The 21,866-nt window shown below is 43.1% G+C and overlaps 1 long non-coding RNA gene across 1 annotated transcript in view; it reads left to right on the forward strand.

The window, feature by feature from the left end:
- Positions 1 to 21,866, forward strand: part of LOC124545104 — a 566,221-nt gene that overhangs the window by 162,732 nt on the left and 381,623 nt on the right. The window contains exon 2 of the long non-coding RNA XR_006967589.1: positions 20,124 to 20,177. This is a non-coding gene — a long non-coding RNA (uncharacterized LOC124545104). The remainder of the gene's footprint in view (positions 1 to 20,123; positions 20,178 to 21,866) is intronic.

Here is a 21,866-nt window from a genome sequence, read left to right on the forward strand (position 1 = left end):
ATTACTTTTAATACATGTCCTACATGGAATAAAAAATGTTTTACAAATGCATTCGAAATTGATTTAGCAGTAGCTTTGCGTAACGGAGTGAAGGTAACAAATTTCGAAGTGAGTTCAACAGCGACAAAGATGTAACAAAAACCTCTATTAGTTCTGGGAATCGGTCCAAAAATGTCTACAGCGGCCATGTGTATCAATTTAATCGGTACAATTGGATGTAACGGAGGGCTATGTGAAGTAGTGTCTGATTTAGCTTTCTGGCAGATTTTACATGACGCTAAAACTTGTCGAATACGTTTCTCCATGTAGGCAAAATAACAGTTCTGTCTCCGTATAAGAAAACATTTTCTGGCTCCATAATGGGCGTAGCTTAAATGAGTATACCAAATTAATTTGTTAACAATTTCGTCAGGAGTGCATAATAACCAATTGTTGCTGTCAGGGTGAGAGCGGCGAAACAGAATGTTATTGCGTACAGTGTAATGGTTTCTGATGTTAACATTATTCCTATCTTGCCAAACGTGTTTAATTTCTTTCCACACGTTGTATTTGCTCTGCTCTTGTGCTAGGTCTCGTAATGATGCTGAAATAAAATTTTCGAATGCAACTTGCTGAATATACATGACGATAAAATTTGCTTGGCAGAAGTTGGTTGCGATGTCTTGCTGATTGTTGCTGAAAGAACGGGATAGAGCATCTGCTACAATATTTTGTGTACCGGGAATGAGAACAATTGTAAAATTAAATTCCTGTAAATAAAGTTTCCATCTGCTTAACCTGTCATGTGTAAATTTAGCTACAAGTAAAAACTGTATAGCTCTATGATCTGTGTAAACGGTAGTATGTCTTCCATAAAGAAAATGCCTGACTCTCGTAAATGCCCATACAACACATAATGTTTCAAGTTCTGTAACAGAATAATTGCGTTCAGCAGATGACAGAATGCGACTTGCAAAGGCGATGTTTTTAATTACTGTAGTACCGTTTTCTTCAATTTCCTGAAAAATGTGTACGCCTAAAGCGGTGTTCGAACTGTCGGTGGCAATGGAAAGATTTGTAGTAAGATCTGGGTGTGATAAAAGAGGTGCATTCAACAAGGCATGTTTCAAAATAACAAATTCAGAATGTGCTTGGCTATCCCAGGACCAAATGGCGTTTTTACCCGTCAATTGGCATAATCTAGGGGTGTCTAAAGCAGCGTAATGAATAAATTTACGGAAAAAGTTAATCCCAAAAAGCTGCGTAGTTGTTTCTTCGTCGTTGGATCAGTAATGTCACGTAAAGCTTGAAGGTTGTCCGGGTCAGGCGCAATGCCTTCTGCTGAAATTACATGTCCAAGAAATTTTATGGAAGTTTTGCCAAAGTGCGATTTGCTAAGATTAACTTAGAGTTCTTGTGCACGAAAAGTTTGCAACAGTTGTTCCAGAATGTCGTCTACATACGTTGTGATTCTGTCTTTAAGTTCTGTCGGAAGTATAGTATTCAAACAGCGAATAAACGCTGCTGAAGAAATTTTTAAACCGAACGGTAATTTACAAAATTGATAACAGTCACCAAAACAGAGACACGCTGTGTACTTTCTGCAGTTCGAATGGAGCTGAATTTGCCAAAATCCCGATTTCAAATCTAATGTGGAATAAACAGCAGTACCATGAAATTTCTGTAGAAATTCTTCTAGTGTCTATGGGCGATCCGTTTCATTAATAATAATGTCATTGATGTGACGCGAATCAAGTACGAGCCGAAGTGAACCATCCTTTTTCTTAACAATATGAAGCGGGTTTATGTACGGACTAACTGCCGGTTCAATAATTCCTTGGTCTAGCATAGCTTGCAATTCTTTCTTAACTTGTTCTCTGTGAATATATGGAATGGGATAATGTTTGGCTTTAAATGTGTCATGCTGTTTAACTTGAAACTCATACATAAAACCGGACATAGTACCAGGGACGTTGTCAAAAACTTGAGCTTGCTGTAAAAGAATTTTGCGTAGTTGCGTACGTTCGTCGTCTGTATTTGCCTGTTCATCTGCAGATAAAGCGTGCTGAAATTCTAATGCCAGTTGTACATTTTCATCCTTTAACATTAAATAGGAATTTTGAAAGTCAATAATTGCGTCATGTTGTACCAGAAAATTCGTACCTAAAATAACGTCTGTTGTCAATAAGGGAACAATCCAAAAATTTGAGTGAAACGTATGACCTGCAATACAAAATGATAAGTGTGTCTGTAACTTAACATTTACTCCTTTACCAGATACTGCTCCTTTTACTTTAGTTCTGCCTAATGGTAACGTAGGATAAATATTCTCTTTGTTACATTCATTGAAGGTTTCTTCGTTTATGACTGACATAGGTGATCCAGAATCGATTACTGCTGAAATCTTTACTTCTATGACAGGGTGGGAAATGGTTTTTCCTACAAAAGAGTGTCTCGGATGTCGTCAAAAATAATAACATTTTCGTGAACAAGATTCTGTGTATCAAAAGTATTGCTTACGTTGCTAGAGGATGCAACCTGTGCTGTATCCAGTCAAATTCTTTCTGACGTGCTGTTATTTGCGGGAGAATGCTGTGGCATCTCGACTATTTGTACTGTACTGTTATTTCTTCCTGACGTATTACGTTCGGGATGATACCGACTGTCTGGTTCATTCATGATAATCTTTTGTTGCGGATGATTCTGCTGCTGGTAGGACCGACTGTTACGCTGAAAACTGTGCTCATTACTTTTACGTCTGTCATGATAATCATTGCTATACGGCGCGTTGCGATAGGAATTGAAATGATGTGTTTTCTGTACATATTTCCTTGTTGCTGTGGATTACTATTTGGTGGAGCGGACGCTATACGTGTAGGTGGCGAAACATTAAAGCTTGGTTGACCTTGCTGACTACATTGTTGGTTAGGTATGTTAACCGGCTGGTTTTGATGCTGTTGTGGGGAAAAGCCTCCATTGTTGCCAAAATGTGTTTCCTGTTGCTGATAATTTTGATGATACTGATAATTAAAATTTTGTCTGTTATTAAAATTCTGGTGGTTTTCATTCTTGGACCGTCTATCACTTTTGCTATTAAAATAGCGTGGCTGATCGTAATTTCCGTATGCTTGTTTGCCTCTGTTATGATGTGAAAAATTTTTGTTAATGAAGGAATAGTCTTCCAAAAGCTGTAACAGATCTCTGAATGCCGAAATATTTTCTTTCTGCTGACCTGTTAAAAGTGATACTCTTAACGATCGCGGCAATTTAGAAATACACAATTGGATAAGTGCAGATTCACTGTATGGCTCACTTAAGTATTGGCTTTGTTGGACCATGTGTTCAAAAAATTGCGTGACAGTAGGAAAATTTGAGTTCTCATAATTCAGTAGGCTAATTAATTGATCCTTGATTCCGCGCTGTGTCGTCTTCGACCAATACGCTGACAGAAAAGCATTCTGAAATTCTTCTAGCGAGTAGCATTGTCTCGCGATCGGTCTCATACGAGTTGCCGGTTCGCCTTCCAAAACACTACAAATAAATTCAAGTTTGTGTGTTACGGGCCAAGTTGGTGGAAAAGCAAAGCTAAATTGTTGTATCCAATCCAAAGGGTGAATCTGTGTTCTGTCATTTTTAAATACCTTAAATTTCCTAATGGATAGAAAGTGCTTGTAATTAAAATTATCGTCTCTGTATGTCTGAACAGGTTCAGGATTGAATGATAATCTGTTTGTCTGTGACTGTTCGGAGTCTAAGTCTCTGCAAATTACCTAAATTATACTGGCTGTGTGACTGTTAGTAATGTTCGGAATGTGGCGTATGCTGTGCCTTGTTAGAGGCTGAAACATTTTTCATCTCTGTCACTTCTTGCTGTAAAGATGACAATTTTCTACGTAGTTTGTTATTGGACGAACCTATCTCAATAATTGTCTGCTGTAAGTTTTGGAATTCGGGTGTTTGATTAAACGAAACTGGTGACGTATCGTCTGATTTGGTGTCATTGTTATATTCGATAACGTCAATACGACTGGCCAATTCATCAAATTTTTCAGTCAGTGCTTTTACGTGATCGTCGTTTTTAGTGTCACAAGCATTAATTTGTTTTTGTATTTTACGTGTGGTTTTTTTCAATTTATTAACGTCTGCTTTGATGGCATCGGGAACCTGTATTAGTTCCAACTTTTCAAGTCTGTTGGTCATTGTCTGAAAGTCTAATGTGTGTGTGTCTGTTTTTGTTTTAAGATCGGAGATTTCATCATGCAATTCGGTGTTCAACTGTTTGATTTCGTCTGATACTGTAGCAATATTGTTGTCTACGTATGTTTTTGCCTTCGTAAACATTTTATGCTTATCTTCCTGTCTCTGTGCTGTAATTGTTTCCATGACTTGTTCCCTTACTTTATTCTGTTCCTGTATAAATTTACGGTAACGCGTTTCACTGTTTTGTAGGTGGTGATTAAAACGTTCGTCAATTTGGCTGTTCTGTTGTTCGAATTTCTTGTCAACTTTCGCATCTAGTGTGCGTGAAAGTTCCGCTGACGTTAACTTAAACTCGTCGCGTAACTGTGTTGCGCTTTCTGAACATTGTTTAGCAACTGCACTAATTTCATCTCTAAGTAATTTTGTTGTGGCTGCTTGCGTATTACTTAATTCTTGTGCAACAGCCTTAATTTCCTCGCGTAATTGTTCTTTAGTGTCATGACATTGCACGGCAACGGCTGTAATCTGTTCACTAAGCTGTTTGAAATTGTTGTCTTGTTTTTCATTAAGTTGTTTGTTAGATTAATTAATTTGTAGCAATAATGCCATAACTTGATCCATGCCAAAATTAGTTACTCTATTCTGTGTGCTGTGCGATGGTGTACCTGCTTGCGTCACGTTTTGTGTAACCATTTGGTCATTGTCTGATTCTACAAAAGGTTTGCCAATTGGATGTGCACTGTTGGTCACTACACCGGAATCAAATAAATCTGACGTATTCTGACTACATTGTTCATCTTCGTGAGAAAAATTTATCTTTTCACAATGCAAATTTTGCAAATCAGGCGTGTCAAACTGGGCAGCGTTCATTGTATCGGAACGTGCCGCGTCATCAATTTTTAAATTTACTATGGACATAAATGAATTCGTTTGCACATCATTAGGATTTAAATCAATACTAGTAATCGGCACGCACTGATTATGTGTAATTAGAGGATTTTTGACTATTACACTGAGTGTCGCTAGTACTATCTGTCAAACTGTTCGAGTCGGCTTTCTCACTCATTGCACATCGCGATATACTGTTAGCAGTTTTTCGCGGCATTTTCACAAATCAAAGTTAAGCACAAAATGAAACAAAAACAAAGCAAAAATGGAACAAATACAATTACAACAAAGAGCAATAAATTGCCGACGATCTGTGAAAGAAAGAGTGACAAATTAGTAAATGCGTTGCGCCAGATGCAAACTACATTTAATATTAAGTAAATAAGAGCAGATATATATAACTGACTACCTCTCAGAAATTCGCAAAGAAAATACGATCCTGGCCGGTTGTCGACAAGTGTAACCTCCCCAAAAAATAAATTCCGTAACCTCCCAACAGCAAAAAATAATATAAATAATATTCTCATTTAGCGCAACTACCCAACAGTGAAAATGTGTATAGCATTGACATTTAGCGCAACCTACCAATAATACAATGTGATAAACCTCTCGATAAAATTGTCGATCACTTATAACCTTTCAATAATTGACTGTGAATTTAAACTGGTAAATTTTGGACGTCAGCAGTGCTGCGTCATGGCCCTGAAAATTCATTATGAATAAATTGAAAAACCTTACCTCAATTAGGTCGCCGAATAACGCGTATATATCTGCTCGTATAAGAAATTTTTCTGGCACAGCTGAGTGCAATGTTGGCCGATAGATTTGTCATGTATAAAAGAACAACTGATTTTTCATTGCAGTAATCGGGATGACCATGGATTGGAGAAATTAGTAAATTCTTTAAATTGAGATGACTGATTGTCAAAAGTTACTTTTTTATAAGAAAGATTATTATTAAGAGATTCTTTAGACACATTTACATGGGACTTGATATAACAAAACTACATATGCGCGAGGCTGCTTTTACCTTACATTATATCGCTCAGGTTCCGCCATCGCTCCCCACGACCGGCCCAGCCAACACGATACACCAGACTGCTCGCTAGCAACTACTTACTCCTACTATCACACAGTTCCTACTGCATACAACACTGCTCTTTGGTCTGAGATTGTCTTATACCTTACATATCGCAGGCAGCGCGTGAGCAATACATCGAAATTACATCTGCTCGAGTGCGCTAGCAACAAATTTCTTAATCATGGACCTCTTACAGCACCCCTACATCCTGTGTGTTTTTTCTCGGCACGATGTCATCTACTAGCAGGGCCACGCAACGTATCACATAGCTCGCAGTAAACTTGTACGTGCGTGGTTCGAAGTGCACCAGGATGAGTTTACCGTACTACACTGTCCACCAAACTTTCCGAATTTAAACCTAGTCGAGAATCTGTGGGACCACATCAATCGAGCTGTTCGCGTCGTGGATCCCCAGCCGAGAAAACTAGCGGAGCTGGCCGCGGCACTCGAGTCGGCATGGCTCCACATCTCTGTCCGTACGTTCCAGAACCTCATCGACTCTCTTCTTGTACTTCTAGCAACTGTTCACGCTGGAGATGGTTGTCATTCAGGTGAGCTGGAACACAGGATTTATCTACTGTCAGAGTCTACTAAACGTCTCAGTCAGAAACAGATAACCAAGACAGACACAATCCAATAGTCTTAAAACATGTTATCGTTATAGGGGTTTGTAGAGATTTTGTCTGCTACATGGGGGTTTTAAAACTAAGCATAATTGAGAAAGCGATGAATGGGTTAGTGAAACACAGTATTACGCAAGAAAGACGTACTGCGCTTTGCCAGTCTTCTTGTAATTCCACATACATTGCCTGATCAAATTATACTGACACCTATTAATGGACTTTAAGATGGGGTAGGACTTCAGACGGGCCGACTTGGAGCAGGAGAGGTACCACAGGACATTTTAATTTCCACTGTCTATACTTTTACAAATAAATTCATAAAACTGTTTCAGTATGACCAAGAAGGACTCAGGATTCACACTCATCGCAGTGGAAGTTCAAAAATGTAACAAAATAAGTTTTTTACATATGATTTCATCATTTTTTTCTCTTGCTATTGGCAGCATTTGATGCTATTGGTACACTTTTCTTCATAAGTAAGAGAGGTTCTTCGATGGATTTTGTGCAGCCTACAAACCATGGTTCAAATGGATCTAAACACTATGGGACTTAACGTCTGAGGTCATCAGTCCTCTAGACTCAGAACTACTTAAACCTAACTAACCTAAGGACATCACACACATCCATGCTCGAGGCAGGATTCGAACCTGCGACTGCAGCAGGCGCTCGGTACCATATTGAAGCGCCTAGAACCGCTCGTCCACAGCGGCTGGCCCTACAAACCATACTTGCAGGTTACAAAACTCTAGACTTTTCCAAATCTGTTAAAAACTGTGGTAAAAATTGAGATAATTAACTATAAAATTTGAGTTTTTCTAAACATAAAGTTTAAAACGTTACAGCTCATTTATTTTTTCATAAATTAAATAAATTTTAGAGTTTCGTACACCTGTACGTATGGCTTGTATGCTGTGCAAAAGTCATCGAAGAATCTCTCTTACTTATGAAGAAAAGTGTAACTACAGCAACAAATGTAATCAATAGTAAGTGAAAAAATGATGAAACTTCACATCTAAAAATAAATTATTTTGTTATGTTTTTGAACTTCAGTTGGTATGAGTGTGAATTCAGAGTCCTTCCTGGTCAAGCTGACAAAATTTTATGAATTTATTTGTAAAAGTATGGACAGTGCAAATTAAAATGTCCTGTGATGCCTCTCCTGCTCCAAGTCGGCCTGTTTTATGTCCTACACCCCTTAATGTGAGGTGTGTTCACTCTTCGCCTTTATGACGGCTTGAACTCTTCTCTGCTGGGGACACTTTCAGTGAGGTGTCTCAATGTCAGTGGAGGAATGCCACCCCATTCTTTTCCAGAGTCGAAACCAGAGACGCTAGTGATATTGGACGCTGGGGTCTGAAGCAGAGTCGATGCATCTCAAAGATGTTCCAGTGGACTCAGGTTGCGACTGCGGGCACGACAGTCACCCACCTACCGTAACACCACCTGCTCCGTACTTCACTGCACCTGCTCCGTACTTCACTGCTGGCAGTACGCATGACTGCAGGTGACGTTCTCCAGGCATCCACCTAACCCAGACCGTTCCATCGGGTTGCATGTGAGGTGCGTCCAACCTCACAAATCATTCGCTTCCAGTCGTCGCTCTTCAGACCACCTGAAGCAGCGCATATCACGGACTACAGAAATGAGTGGCTTATGATAAGCTGCTCGTCTATTGTACCCCATCTTTTTAACTCCCTACATTCAATCGTTACGTTAGCCGGATTGCTGGTGGATCTCGTGAGTGATTACTTCCACTAATTTCATGCGATTCTTTTTATCAACACCCTGCGCAATGCTCAACGGTACATGTCCATCAGTACATGAGGTTTTTCCAGTTCTTGGTGTAGCTGCGATTCTTCCTTGGTGTCACCACTTTTCACATCAGCAACTGTCGGCCTGGACAGCTTAGAAGTATTAATATCCCCCTGATGGCTTTGTTACCCAGATGAAATGCGGTGACTAGTCCACGTTTGAAGTCACTGATCTCTTCTGAATGACGCATTCTGCTGTTACTGCTACTCTAATGACTCCACTACACTCCCGTAATACCTAGTGCTCAATTCCGCATTACACAGGGGCGTCCCGATACTTTTTTATCAGATAATGCAAACGGAGATGTATGTTTGCATGTAATTTTCCACCAGTAATTTGAATTAACGCGCCACGCTACGGCAAGTGAGAAACACATTTGCAGGAGAGGTCACGTTTGTGAAAAGTAGCATCCCAACTAATCCGCGGCGTTTTGAGCTGGTGGTATCGTATTTATTTTCAGTTTCACGTCTCAAACAACCGTGTGTCTAAAAACACTGTTAAGCCGAAGACGTAATTTTGGAATTTATGCTACACTAAATCTGTAACCCACCTTACGGTGTGTTGCTGAGTGTACTTCAGCTACCACTAACATTGCTTCATTCACGAATGACGAACTCCACGAAAGACTTACAGTAAAACTTTGTGTAACCTCAGATTTCTTCTTACTGAAAACATCACCAGTGGTAGCACTTTTCACTGAAGGTGACGTCTGCTTGCACATTTTACAGGTATTCCTGTGTTTGGCCTAATATCACGTTCGTTTGCAACATAATGGATTGCTTGACGTGAAATTTGACAAAATGTAGCACCATTACTAGTTTGCCGAAATTAGGCAAAAAAAAAAAAAAAAACAGTACCAAACGCATCATAGCACTTGGAGATACTAGCGGAAAGAAGACAAAGCTTCGATAACTGGCTACTAATTAAATCACATTCGAATTCATATGATTAACGTAAAAGTATGTTTACCTGTTATCTTTTCACGACTAAACCACTGAACCCTTTTAAACGCAATTTGGTGAGGAGATAGCTTGAACGCTGAGAAAGAATACAGGCTACTTTAGAAAGAGTACATTACAGGATATTTATTGATTTGAAGAATATAACGCGAATTAGGGAGAAATATTTACTTTTTGAAAAATCCGAAACGGGTTATTCCCTACTTGTATTATTAAACCTACAAGCAACTCTGTCTGTTACGTTTGCTCGGATAAACCGCTGAACCGACATCGATGAAATTTGGTTGTAGATAGCGTACACTCTGAGGAACTGATCAACTTAAACTGTTCACAAGAGTGTGAACTAGAGAATGTAACCTTTTTTTTTTACATCAGGAAACATAAGCCTTTTTCAAAAACTAATAATTTGTTGCATAATATGCATGTTGCGTAATGTATACGTTGGAGCAATTGGGAGGAGAGAGTGCGGCACGCGACATGAGCTATGGTTACTCGAACAGGCAGAAACGTCAGGGCAGCTGACCTTATGGAATCTACAATAGCTTACTTATCATTTCTCATCATAACAAAACTACCGACATACAAGAGCAGCCGTAGGTAAATAGCTACACTGCTGGCCACCGTAAATACAACACCCTGAAGGAAGCATCCGAATCAAGTGAAATTTACACCATGGGTTTGCAGCGATGAGATATGCAACTGATTAGAATTTCAGCGCAGACGCACATCACGCGCGCCTGTGGCGCCACCTCATAGCGCCATTTAAGGCTTGGCGATTTCGACGAGTGTACGTTCGGCACGTGTGTTTACCTTGTGGTTGTTTCACAAGGCGATCAGTTATGCCTCGTAGACAACAGCGAACATCGTTTGATCAAGTATCCGAGTTCGACAGCGGAAAGATAGTGGCTTACCGAGATTGTGGATTATCATACAGAGAAATCGCTAGTCGTGTTGGACGAAACCAAACAACTGTAATGCGGATATGTGACCGTTGGATGCAGGAGGGTACGACGGACCGACGTGGTCGATCGCATTCACCTCGGTGCACCACTGCACGTGCTGATAGGCAAATTGTGCGCATGGCAGTGACGGATCGCTCAGTGACATCCCGAACCATAGCACAGCACATTGCGTCTGTAACGCATCATCCAGTGTCTGCGCGTACCATTCGACGCCGTTTACAGCAGAGTGGTCTGTCCGCAAGACGTCCATTGCTTCGTCTACCATTGACGCAGAACCACAGACGTCTCCGTCGCCAATGGTGTGATGACAGACGGATGTGGACGGCAGAATGGAATGACGTTGTCTTTACTGACGAGTCACGCTTCTGTCTGCAGCACCACGATGGTCGGATTCGAGTATGGAGACACCGTGGAGAGAGGATGCTGGACAGCTGCATTATGCACCGCCACACTGGTCTTGCACCGGGTATTATGGTATGGGGCGGTATTGGATATTACTCTCGCACGCCTCTAGTACGCATTGCCGGTACTTTAAATAGCCGGCGCTACATATCCGAGGTGCTGGAGCCAGTTGTCCTTCCTTACCTTCAGGGCTCGGCCACAGCCATATTTCAACAGGATAATGCGCGACCACACGTGGCACGCGTTGTCCAAAGGTTCTTCGTCAATAACCAGATTGAATTGCTTCCCTGGCCGGCTCGCTCTCCGGATCTTTTGCCGATAGAAAACATGTGGTCCATGGTTGCTCAACGAGTGACCCAGATTACATCCCCAGCTGCCACACCAGATGATCTTTGGCAACGTGTGGAAGCTGCTTGGGCTGCTGTACCCCAGGAACACATCCATCGTCTCTTTGACTCAATGCCGAGACGTGTGGCAGCGGTGATCTCCAACAATGGCGGCTACTCTGGCTACTGATTCTGGCAGGAACCACATGTCACAGACGTCTGTAAACGCAATCATTTGATACTTGGTCAACATGTTATCTACAAAATAAATCTTGTTGTGCTACCTCTTGTCTTTCTTGGTGTTGCATTTACGGTGGCCAGCAGTGTATTAGAAATATACCAGGTGGTTATAATATTTTATTAGTGCTGCAGTTCTAGCTGTATACATTGGAGGACGCTAAAATATCATAGATGTGTTCATTAATTGACGTGCTCATGGAGTATGCTGAAATAATAATAGCTCCACTTCTTGCCACCGTATGGAAATAAGATGCTGTAAGCAGTCATTATGTGAAATATCTCCTGTTTTGACGTCAATACGCTGTTTTTCTCTTAGCAACACGTGTTGATTTCTTTCGTGAAGTGACTATCGGTGTAAAGGGTTAAGAAGGTGAAGCTTTCCGTAGGAAACGCAATGGCTGTTGAGAAGAAAAACCGTGCACTGCTGGTAAAGTTGTTTTACCAGAACTCTATAATATGATCAAAAAATGTGGAGGAACAGATGAATTAGATGGTGTAGCATGGAGAGAGACGTGGCCACTTCCTACAGTAGATCTCGACGAAGTTGCTGCAGCTGTAGCTCGCCGTGCAGCGGATGCCTCAAATTCTGCAGTCATTGCTAGAGCTGCGCTATGGGATATATGTCTTTCCCCTCGTCAACAGTACGAAACATTTTGCCACGCATTTTGCACTGATATCAATACAAGATTCAGAATGTACACCAAGTGAAGCCGTAACTCGTCCCTTTGTTTTCTAAAAATATGGCATCTCAGTGTTTGATCGCTATTTTTATTTTTATTTTCAACAACCGATTTCAGTCTAGCTGCCCATCTTCAGATCATATATTGCAATTACAGAGTAACCTGTCAGTACAGTTTTTTGGCAGGCAGTGGAATGGATAACATGTGGCTGGGGAATATTCTTTGGACAGATGTCAGGGATTTACTTGGACTCTTCCTGATCTGAAGAATAGCATACCACGACATATTGCTATGTTTACATCGTGTATGCTGCGAGCAACTGTCGACCACGCTTCGCTACGGACGTAGCATGTTTCAGAATCGGGAGACTATATTGAGTCGTGTTGTAACTTGTGACCATATCCTAGTAAACGTGCCAGAACCTCTGCGTTTGATCGTCCCGCGCCTCTTCACGTACCCACACCATATTATGACTGCTAACGGCACCATATTTTTACCTGGTGGCAGAAAGTGGAACTATTACTTATTTTAGCATACATCGCACCGATTACTGAAAATACCATTCAGCGTCGTGGGATATATACACCCCACACTGCAGCACTCGGCACAATGTCAGTTTAATTATGACCACCTAGGACACTGGTGACTGAAAACATTATGTCCACATGTATAACAGTGTCATGGTCGCCTTCGGAAAGACACATAGCAGCGATTCTGCTTGGCACGGATTGGACAACTGCTTCGTAGGTTTCTGGAGGTCCGGACACAGGTAAAGCAGTTCCCGTAAATTATTGTCCAGTGGTCTGTAGCCGCCAAATTTCCGACAAATAGCGTCCCAAACGGGTTCCACCATTTTCAGATATGACGAATTTGGTGGCCTACCAATGTTACACGATTCTGGGCCTGTAAACGGGCACCTATTCTCTTGAGAGATATCTTCATTGTTGGACATGACATCAAGCGTGGAAGAACAAAGTTGCTACGCTGTAAGGTTCACGTAGTCCACAATGATCATGGTATCTTCGGTTACTATCATCGTTCTCCAGAAACCCTAGGTGAATATTCCCCCCCGCATAATACCGGTCTGTATCAGTGACATGGTGCATGTTGCGTGCAGCCATTCGCGTGCCCTACGGCGGATCCACACTCGACCTTCAACCTGCTGAAACAAGCAACGTGATTCATCCGACCAGGCACCACGTTCCCGTTGATCCTCGATCCACACTCGATGAGCCAGTGCCCACTGCGATCGTAATTTACGGCGCCGTTTGATGAGAAAGTGGGGCCCATTTGCAGCAGAGCGCCTTGTTCAGCAATATACACTGGACGGTATGCTCCGAAACACTTGTGCTTGCACCAGAATTATATTTTTTGTCGTCAGATCTGTCACAGGTCACCGCCTATCTTGCTTTACCGAGATTATAAGCGTCCGATATCCACGTTCTGCGGCGACACGTGTGCATCTAACTCCTTGTCACCTTCTCGTGGTTTCGCTCTTCTTAAATCAGTCTCCACAGATCCTCGTGACAGTAGCACGAGTACACCCGACCAACTTCGCCGTTTCCGAAATGCTCGTTCCCGGGCACCAAAGTGAATAAATTCCTCTTTGTCAAATCCTCTGATGTCAATGTATTTTCCCCGTTTTCTGCCAGAATCGGCGCTAGAATGGTTCTCCATTCATCTCTGCTTCACTTATGTACACGCGTGTTCAGAAAAAACAGAACACCTTGAACTACTATAGATAGGACGTTCATAAAAATGGTTCAAATGGCTCTGAGCACTATGGGACTTAACTTCTGAGGTCATCAGTCCCCTAGAACTTAGAACTACTTAAACCTAACTAACCTAAGGACATCACACACATCCATGCCCGAGGCAGGATTCGAACCTGCGTCCGTAGCGGTCGCGCGGTTCCAGACTGTAGCACCCAGAACCGCTCGGCCACTCCGGCCGGCGGAGGTTCATATTCACAGGATATGTACATTAGTATGTTCTGCAGAAGTGATTAGCATTTCAGTCACCTCGGTTCAGCATATGTACTGTTTTCTAGTAGGCACAGGGTCCGCCATGGGACCTGATAACGTGTATAAGACGCGAATGGCTTCCTCTGGTATAGCCATCCATGCTGCATTCATCTGGTTCCCAAGTTCATCTGTTGTGGTTGGCAATGGGTCACAGTGCTGCGCCCATCCTTTCACCACATTCCACAGATTTTCGGTTGGCGACAAGTCTGGTGATCTGGCGGGCCAGAGAAAAAAAACTGACATCCTTTGACACCAAGAAGGTACGTGTTCGTGCAGCAACATGTGGTCGTGCATTGTCTTGCTGAAAAATGGTGTCTGGGTTGTTGTGCAGTAAGTGTAACAGAACGTCATTCACTTAGAGCATACTGGTCACAGTGCCCTGGACACGCAGCAACTGTGATTTCTGGTGGTACGTAATAGCACCTGACACCATAAGGCCTTGAATTGGCACGGTATGTCTTGTGTACATGCAGTCACTGTGATGCCTCTCCTCCTGTCTGTGGCGAACCAAAATGCGGCCATCATTTTCAAACAAACAGAACATGGATTCGGCCGAAAACACTATCTGATGCCATTCCCGTCCCGAGTGACACCACTCTATTCACCACTACCGTCTAACACGTTCTTGCATATTTGCCAAAAATAGGTGGAGAAGTGGACGACGCGCAAGTAATCCATGGAGCAATAAACTACGTCGGACTGTCAGTCCTTATAGTGTACGATGTGTTACACTGTTTCACAGTTGCGCCAGAGCCAAGGAGGTCGCAGATATGCGGTGCAGTGCCATTCGGATGAGGTTCCGATCTTCTCTGGATCATTCTTAAGTCAGTATCGTGCACATTAACACCCATACGTTACTTCTTTGGTAAAGGCACGAGGTATTTTCGATTTGACTTTTGACACCCCCCCCCCCCCCTCCCCACCCCACCACTGCCCCGTTTCTCCTTTTAAAACATGCTTGTTGTGATCCTTTTGCTAGAATGTCCTGTATGTAACAACAAAGCTGGTCCGATATTACATAGACTCGTATTTTGCGCACTAATCAATAGTGCGGCACTATATCGATTACCTTCCCGAAGTCAAGGAATACCTAGCCGCCGTTGTTTACCGCCCTCTGAATGTTGCTACAGTACTCTCCTCTGGGCTATTTATGAAAAAGCACATGCGACGGCGCGGTCCGGAGGATAACAAGGTGCGTGACGGGGCAGCGCAAGCGAGATCTGACAGGTGGCCGCAGCTCGGAGCACAATTGAGGCGGTGGCTGTGGCGGGCAGACGTGCAGACAACACGATCTGTCTTGTGTTCTGTCCAAAGCGATAAGCAGACAGACGGCGTGACTAAGGAAGCAGCTGAGGAAATGGCCAGTTGCACCGAGAGTAAGTGTAAGAACAATAAGAAAGCCGATAATCTGCGTGATTACTTGCCGAGCTGTGCAGCACAACTGTGCGCTCGTAGGCGTGCACACAGAGAATGCTGGTTAGCCTGCTACTCAAGGGGCAGCAGTGCCTTTACGAGTAGAGCGTTATTTCTGTACTCTTTCTCAAACGATTTTGCAAAAACTAAATTTAGGAAAAGGACAGATTGCTACTCACCTCAAAGATGACCCGTTGATTTGCAGACAGACGCAACGAAAAGACTTTTTACTCATCATAGCTTCCGGCCAAAGCATTCAAGAAAAACACATACCCATTGACACACGCAAGCACACAGAACGCACACATGACCGCTACCACCAGCAGCACCGATCCGAATGCATTAGTGGATATTATTGTCGTTTGTGTCCATCCTTGAACTTTATGACAGCTTGCACTCATACTGGAGAAACTTTCAGTGAGCTGTCTGAATGTCTTCGGAGGAATGGCAGCCCATTTTTCCTCAAGAGCCGAAACCAGTGAACATAATGGAGATGGAAGTTATGGGATGGAACGAAGTAGACGTTCTAAATCATCCCAAAGGCGTTTTATTTAGTTGACTCAGCAGGCCAGCCCATTTCGGAACGTTGTTGTCCTTCAGTCCTCAATCTAAACACGGAAAACACTCCCATGCCGTAAAAGCATATACTCCGTACTTCTGCGTTGCCATTAAACGTGGTTGCAGTTAACGTTCTCCATGCAGTGGCCGAACCCAAACCCTTCCACCGGATTGTCGCAAGGCAGAGAGTGATTAATAACTCGAGTCATCGACTGTCCAATGACATCGATCCCTACACCACCTCAGGTGTAGTTTAAAGGTTACTAGGGAAATGTGTGACTTTAAGGAGCTGCTTCATCCTCTTTAACTAGCTACGTACAGTCATTGTGATATGTGGAAAGCTGGCAGCACTTTGAAACTCACGAGTGATTCCCTGCCGCTGATTTAATGCGATATTTTACAATTACCCTCTTTAATGTTCCTCTGTCCCTATCCACCTGTACATCAGATCGCTCTGGTCTTGGTTTCGGTGCGGTTGTCCTTCGCGTTTAAGCTTCAGAACCACACCACTAACAACCAATTTGGGCAGCTTTAGAAGGACCGAAATGTCACTGATTGATTTGTTACTCGTGTGATATCTAATGAGGAATTCATGTTCGAAGTTAACGAGCTCTCCTGACCAACCCCGCTGATGTTACTGCTTCTTATTGTCCTCCTGCTTAGCTGGGTGGTAACGTGCTTGCCTCCAGTGCGGAGGGTTCGGACTCGATTCCCGGCCTGGTCGGAGATTTTCTCCGTTAATGGACTGGGTGTTGTGTTGTCATCATCATCATTTCATCCTCATCAGCGGCGCGCAAGTCACCCACTGTGGTGTCGACTGAAATAAGACTTGCAATTGGCTGCCGAACTTCCCGCATAGAGCCTCCCGGCCAACGATACCATACGCTCATTTCATTTTTTGCTTCTTATTGACAACACAATACTAGCGATCAATTCCGCATTACATAGGGGTGTCTGGATACTTCTCGTCATATACGAGTAGTGTAAGTGAAAGCATATTCACAGACGAAGCTCATATGAGAGGTAGGGTATTGGCAAGGCGAAGAGACTGAGCCTGTATGACAGATGACAGGGCAATCTGTTCGGATGTTAACACATTTCAAAAACAGACGAAAATTCAAAATCATAGAAAAATCGTAACTTTGTGTACAAAACCAATAACGACGTTTTCTATGGATCATTTAAAAGCTAGTCATGGCACTGAATTTTTTTTTCAAGAGTTTTGCACTTTGAATGTAGTGTGTGGACATTAAGTTGGAAATGTGGGTCTCACAGGGCGCGTGCAAGGGATAAGTCCCTGCAGTCGCACTGTGCTCTGTGACCTCGGTGGCTCAAATGTCATGTAAGCAGGAGATACCGTGTTCGAATCCTGGTCGCGACACACATTTATCAACTGTCCCCGTTGATGTATGTTAACGCCTGTCGGCAGCACAGGGTCTTGATTTAATTATCATTTCGATCATTTTTGTCCACAGTCGTGATGTTGACCTTCCGAAGGGAGTTTTAGACTTGTTATATTTTAGCGATATTTGCGTCTGTGTTTATACAGCCACTTCTGATCACAAAGAAGCGACCAACAAGATCACAAAATAATAAAGTCCGTTTAAGTACTGTTGATTGTGCTCATTTGAAAAAAAAATCCATTCCGCTTTTAACTAAAGCAGCCTAGACCCAGTACTGATTCTCGATGGAAGCTAAAAACACTCTGAAAACTCGAAATTAGTAAATTCATAGCTTCTCTGCTATGGACCCCTAAGACATATAGTAAGCCGTGACTAACTGGAACCAAGGAAGAAAGGAAGCTCTCGAAGTCAATGTACGAGCAAACACAGAATTCATGTAGATTTCTATACAGTAGATTTTCAGTCTCCAATAAGTCATAATCACTTGGTTGCTCTAGCAACTTACGATAAATACTGCTGTTCCTAACGTACGAGTACTTTCCTCGCTATGATCACCGTCACCAAGGGTCCGACGCTTTTGATCATTGTTTTCCGCAAAGACATGTCGAAATATTCGTTGTAAGAAGTTTTTGTAGCATTTTCACTCTCATTCAAATATTCGTTCAATTTTGTATGTTTATTTTTATTGAAACATCACAGGTTCATTAAAGTGCAACATAAGCCAGTACAAATGTGAAATGCTGGTACATCAATAACTGGTGTAACCACCAGAATCAGAATGTTGAATGCGATCCCTGCACTGCACGGCGTTGTACAAGTGCCGGCTGTCAGTTTGTAGGATGGCGTTCCATGTCTGTTGCCCTTGGTCGGTCAATACAGGGACGGCTAATGTTGGTTTTGATGACTCTGGGGCTGGCTTCCGATGACGTCCATTTTGTGCTTCACCTGACACAGATCTGGTGATCCAGCGGGCCAAGGTAACATGTCGACATTCCGTAGAGCTTACTGGGTTACAACAGCAGTTATGAGGGCGGGCGTTATTCTGTTGGAAAACACCCCTTGGAATGCTTTTCATAAGTGGAACAAAAGAGGTCAAATGACCAGACTGACGTACCGGTTTGCTGTGAGGGTGCCTGGGATAACTCCAAGCATAGGATCAGTGTGTCTAGGACTCAGGCGGGTTGGTTGCAGGACCTCAAATGGTCTTCTTCTAACCAACTTTCGGCCATCACCACTGGCACCAAGGCAGAACCAGCTTTCATCAGAAAACACAAGAGATCTCCAACCTGTCCTTCCAGAAGCTCTCGCTTGGCACCACTGAAGCTGCAAATGGAGTTGGTTTGGAGCCAGTGGAACGCACGCTACTGGGCGTCTGGGTCGGAGCTGCCCTTGAAGTAACCAATTTGTAACAGTTCGCTGCGGCACTGTGGTGCCAACAGCTACTTAAATTTCAGCTGCAAATGTAGTACAACTCGCTAGAGCCGTACGCTGAACATGATGGTCTTCCATCTTGGTAGTGCCATGTGGATGTCCGCAGCCTGGTCATCTTGCGACGGTACATTCTCGTGAACACGACTGCCTGCAATTACGTACAGTGGTTACATTCATGCCAAGTCTTTCTGCAGTATCACAGAAGGAAGGTCTGGATTCTCGTTGTCCTATTACACGACCTCACTTAAACTCAGTGAGCTGTTGACAGTGGGCTGATAAAGGCGTCTTTGTCACTTTAAGGGTATTCTTGACTAACGTCAACTCACCACATCCAGCCGGCTGGAGTGGCCGAGCGGTTCTAGGCACTACAGTCTGGAACTGAGCGACCGCTACGGTCGCAGGTTCGAATCCTGCTTCGGGCATGGATGTGTGTGATGTCCTTAGGTTAGTTAGATTTAAGTAGTTCTAAGTTCTAGGGGACTGATGACCTCAGCAGTTAAGTCCCATAGTGCTCAGATCCATTTGAACCATTTGAACCACATCCAGTCTCAAAGGTAACTAACGCTCACTATCGTTACAGCGAGTATTTAAAGAAAACCTCATTTGTCTAGTGTCTAGTTTGATGACGAAGTTTCTTCGGCTCATACAGTTTCATGGATCATTATACAAAACGAAAAGAAAATTATTTAAATCTTCTCGATTGCACGTAGCGACATCATAAGAAAATGCAACTACAAGCTCTTAACAAAATGAGCTTTCCCAGTTACTTCATTCTGCGCCAGTATAAAAATTACGTGTACACGTTTTATCGAATAACTAAGGGTGAAACCAGAACGGGTAAACTACAAATCAAGGTCCCTCCTCAGAATTACCGAACCTGCCGTTGTTTATAACATATCCCACGTAATCTCGATAACCGTTTTAAATATTATAGTGTACAACTACAAATGATTAATTAAACACATGTAGTACAATTAGCAGCCATAATGCACAGAAATAAAGTTCCAAGTTCCATATTCTCGGCTGACAAATTACCTTCACATGTTGCTAGCGCATAAATTTCCATTTTGTTGTATTGCTTCACTTGTGACCGTTGGAAATAATACATACTTACTAACTGTTTGCTCTTTTCTTCATTCCAGGGGTGTTTCGTGGATTTCATGTGGCATCTTCCATGATTACAAAATTGGCGTAAGGTATGTGGCCATGCAGTCTTACTGAAATTTTGAAGTATTTGTTTGGAATTACCTTAAAATATAATTTACAACAGCTGTCGTTTCGAAAGTGTACTTCCATCTCCCTAGAAACCTCTTTGCTGTCAAAAATCGAGCACAAGAAAGAGTTCCACTGTTTTGTGTTACTGTTGTCTTTCAGCTATTCACTAAGTTTTATCCCGCATGTTCATCCACGTGTAATGTTGTAATTGGCCCGCCCGGCTAGCCGCGCGGTCTTACGCGCTACTTCCCGGGTGGGAAGGCGTGCCGGTCCCCAGAACGAATACGACCGGCGGATTAGTGACGAGGTCCGGTGTGCCGGCCAGCCTGTGGATAGTTTTTAAGGCGGTTTTCCATCTGCCTTGGCGAATGCGGGCTGGTTCCCCTTATTTCGCCTCAGTTACACTATGTCGGTGATTACTGCGCAAACACTGTCTCCACATACGTGTACACCATAATTATTTACCAAGCAAACACTCGTCTGATATGAGACGTTCCCCCACTGGAGGCCGAACCGCACAATAACCCTGGGTGCGGGGCGGCGGTGAGGTGGTATGTTGTAGGGTTGTGAACCACTGAGGGTTACGGCGGGACGAAGCCTCTCCGTCGTTTCTAGGTCCCCGGTTCAATACACAACACACACAATGTTGTAACTGATGTTAAATTTCCCTCAGATCCGTACTGATTCAGGTAGGTCATGTCTTATCGTATTCAGCATCCAACCATACAAAACATCCAGTGCGTGTCTGTATTCTTCGCTGCAATCCTGTATTACTGTAATCATAGCTCCCTTGTATCAGTGTTACTTCAGGTTATTTTGAATGAATTTAAGTATCCCTTGGTTTCATTCCTCCGTACCACTCATATTCTTACTTTTATGTTTATTTTTCAATTATTCTTTTCGAGCTTTGAAAATTCGTCATTTTGCGCCCCCTAATTTTCAAAATTATTTTAGAAAGCGGCAGCAAATGGGCTAAATTCTCTGTCATAAGCGACTTTTGCAAAGGCCATAGGACCGGGCGAGATTGGTCCACTATTGCCTGACGCTGCCTTGAAGAACCTTGAGTCAGCGACAACCTGTTGGTCGCCTATGCTTCATCGCTGAACATGGAGAACGGAGGCTCGGCGGTTCTATTAAGCGGGATAGGTGACTACATCTAAAAATCTGATGATACAGCACAGTGGTAGAGCAGGAAAAAGTGTTTCTGATAACTCCTTTCAGCGCAAATTGTTGAACATGTGGGTCCACAGCAGACGAGCCCTACCTGCTTCCATGTTGACGACGGCGTCAGTTACGGACCATGGATAAATGGAATCGTGTTGCCCAGGTGGGTAAATAACGTTCTTTTTCATGCCAGGTCAATGGTCGTATACAAAAAAAAAAAAATGGAAATGAGCGTATGGCATCGTTGGCCGGGAGGCTCCGTCTGGCGAAGTTCAGCTGCCAAGTGCAAGTCTTATTTTAGTCGAAGCCACAATGGGTGACTTGCACGCCGGTGATGAGGATGAAATGATGATGAGGACAACACAACACCCAGTCCACGAGCGGAGAAAATCTCCAACCCGGCCGGGAATCGAACCCTGGCCCGCTGCACGGGAGGCAAGCACCCCACCCACCTAACCAGGAGAACGGTCGTATCCAGATATGCCGTTATCCAGGCGAATATGCAT

Source organism: Schistocerca americana, chromosome 8 (genome assembly GCF_021461395.2).
Source record: "Schistocerca americana isolate TAMUIC-IGC-003095 chromosome 8, iqSchAmer2.1, whole genome shotgun sequence".
Classification (NCBI taxonomy): domain Eukaryota; kingdom Metazoa; phylum Arthropoda; class Insecta; order Orthoptera; family Acrididae; genus Schistocerca; species Schistocerca americana.